Raw genomic sequence first — 3,301 nt, 5'->3', positions numbered from 1 at the left:
GCCGTTTTTTACACCAATACAAAGTGGGTTCAGGTAAGTACGTGAACTGAGTTTAGTAACGATATATCGATTTTTGCTCAAGTTATCGTGTTAACGGCCGAGCGGAAGGACAGACGGTCGATTGTGTATAAAAACTGGGCGTGGCTTCAACCGATTTCGCCCTTTTTCACAGAAAACAGTTATCGTCCTAGAATCTAAGCCTCTACCAAATTTCACAAGGATTGGTAAATTTTTGTTCGACTTATGGCATTAAAATTCTTTTAAAATTAATCCTAGACAAATTAAATGAAAAAGGGCCCATTTTGAAATTTTATTTTATTTTTGTATTTTGTTGCAACATATCATTACTGGAGTTGAATGTTGACATAATTTACTTATATACTGTAAAGATATTAACTTTTCTTTTAAAAGTTGAATTAAAAAAAAATTTTTTTTTAAAAAGTGGGCGTGGTCGTTCTCCGATTTTGTTAATTTTTATTAAGCAGACATATAGTAATAAGAGTAACGTTCCTGCCAAATTTCATCATGATATCTTCAACGACTGCCAAATTACAGCTTGCAAAACTTCTAAATTACCTTGTTTTAAAAGTGGGCGGTGCCACGCCCATTGTCCAAAATTTTACTAGTTTTCTATTCTGCGTCATATATTCAACTCATCTACCAAGTTTCATCGCTTAATCCGTATTTGGTAATGAATTATCGCACTTTTTCGATTTTTCGAAATTTTCGATATCGAAAAAGTGGGCGTGGTTATTGTCCGATATCGTTCATTTTAAATAGCGATCTGAGATGAGTGCCCAGGAATCTACATACCAAATTACATCAAGATACTTCGAAATTTACTCAAGTTATCGTGTTAACGGACAGACGGGCGGACGGACATGGCTCAATCGAATTTTTTTTCGATACTGATGATTTTGATATATGGAGGTCTATATCTATCTCGATTCCTTTATACCTGTACAACCAACCGTTATCCAATCAAAGTTAATATACTCTGTGAGCTCTGCTCAACTGAGTATAAAAAAATACAAGACGATTTTTGGCAAAGCAGACAATAGAGGAAGACACTAGCAACAACCACAAAAAAGCTGGTAACAACATTATTATATTTTTTGGGGCTAGATCACATACTTTGGCAACATAAACAACAACAAACACTGGCGTAGGGAAGAGCTTTTCAAACAACACATTTAGTCATATTATGAAATTTGTATATTTTGGATATATTATTACGTTTATTTAAATATTGGTATAAGGGTCATAATTTTGACAGGGAAAGGGCAAAATGGTGAGTTAATTTCGGGGCCAGGCATTTATTTTTCGAACATAGAATTTTTGAGTTTTACCTTAACTCCATATTTCAGGAGTTAATGGTGGCACTTTTGCCTCCATCACTTTTTCTCTTCGTTTCTTCATTTTCTTCTTTTTTTTAATTTTTCTACTTCAGTTTGACATTTAATTTTTCTTTGTATTTTTATATCTCCATCTTCTACCATATACACATTTTTCTTTTGCACATGGTTTCTGCTACCTATGGTAACACCAAATTAGAATCTTTAAATTTTCGAATTTTTGCCATTTTTTTTTTAAATTTTTTTTTGTACTCACTCTTTTATGATTATTGGCGATATCAATACCAGTATAATCCTTTTGTTAGCTTCACACCCAGAAATTATGCATTTGATAGGGTGCCTGCAGCACTAATACATTTTTCCTCGGCTAATATACTTTTTTTATATTTTTACATTTAATCATCGCGCTTGTAGATTTGATACTACCAAAGCACTCAATACTAAAGACCACTAGCGAGTGATCTTGGCTGAGTGGTTGAGTGTGGCTAAAGTGAGCGTGGCCTAGGGTATATATTGTGACGAATATCAGTGACACTAAGTGATACTCCCATCACTAATCTGATACTAAGTAAATAACTGCTCTTGCAAAAATAGAACAGGAATTAGCAAATCAGAAAAATAAAAACAGATTGCAACGAACATATGTACATGCATGAAAAACGTCACAAACGTACATTTGCACTTACATACGTACCTTTTGTTTTCATATACACATAAATTCTAATTCAATTTCATAATTGATCTTATGTTTACTTGAGCGGTTGCGGTAGGTCAGGGATTAGGGTTTTTGAATTTTTGTTTCTTTGTTTACACCTACATCATACTTTATTTGAATTCTGAATCGTTAGACTTTAAGATATGGGCTGGTAGGATAGCGCATGAGGGTTGGCTCATAAAATTGATTTTGTTCAGAAATAAGCAGAAATACTGATGTTTTTTCTCTTTACAAACAATTGTATTTAATCAAATTGAATTGAAATCTTATATTATTATTTTACGTTGTTTCTTTTAAAAATTAATTTTAAGCGGCTTCTTTTTATTTATAGCTTTGGGTTACATTCGATAGATTAGAAACCTTTAGAGTGGTAGGGAAATTATAACTGGCTTTAGCCAACATTCGTAGCATATATGTATGAATAGCATTTAACCTTCGTTTGTTTGAATTCTTTTGGGTATTGCGTACATTTCCCTAAGGGTGAATATCTACGTATTTGTAACTAACTTTGTAATTGCTTTGAAGAAGTTATAATTATGCGCTCCATGAGAAGTTACCGAAAAGTCGGTCGAAAGATTCCTCATGCCCTAACTGGATTGTCTTTATATCTCGATCCGGCTCTATCTGGAAATTTTTTGTTTTCTGAATATTACATCCTAGTAAGTCTTTGAGCTATGTGCAAAGTTTCAGGTTCCTCGGTTATCGGGAAGCCACGATATCAGTATTCCAAATCTCAGTTAAAATTTTTAATTATCTTGATTAGTGCGGAAATTTTTTCTAATTTGTTGCATTGTCACGTTAGCTTAACTATATGTAGGCTTTCAAGTGTCAAGCTTTATGGCAAGATTGCACACTTTCCGTACAGAATTTCTAGTCACGATCCCTGTCTAATCTTTTAAATTTGTGTAGCCTAGATAATGCATTTTAATAGGAGACTGCACTAAACTCAAAGTTTTAAGTCTTTAGCACACTGGAAAGTTTTTTAAAACTTGCTCACAAATTTTCCAAATTCGGACGACTCTTTTGATTTTCATGATCCAGGCGCAAAGCAGCGAAGTATATTTCAAAACTCAAGATCCTAGCTCCACGGGAAGAAACTCGTTCTATTGCAAGATTCTTCAATTTCGTACTGTAATTCGCGGAAAATATGAAGCGCAACTAAGATAAAGGAGGTAACAAAAATAATGGTGGAGGGGCAAAGTTTTTGTGCGAAACGTAAAATTTTTTAATG

This window comes from Eurosta solidaginis, chromosome 1 (genome assembly GCF_040869045.1).
Source record: "Eurosta solidaginis isolate ZX-2024a chromosome 1, ASM4086904v1, whole genome shotgun sequence".
Taxonomy (NCBI): domain Eukaryota; kingdom Metazoa; phylum Arthropoda; class Insecta; order Diptera; family Tephritidae; genus Eurosta; species Eurosta solidaginis.
The sequence above is the reverse complement of the archived record's forward strand: the minus strand, read 5'-3'. Positions refer to the sequence as shown.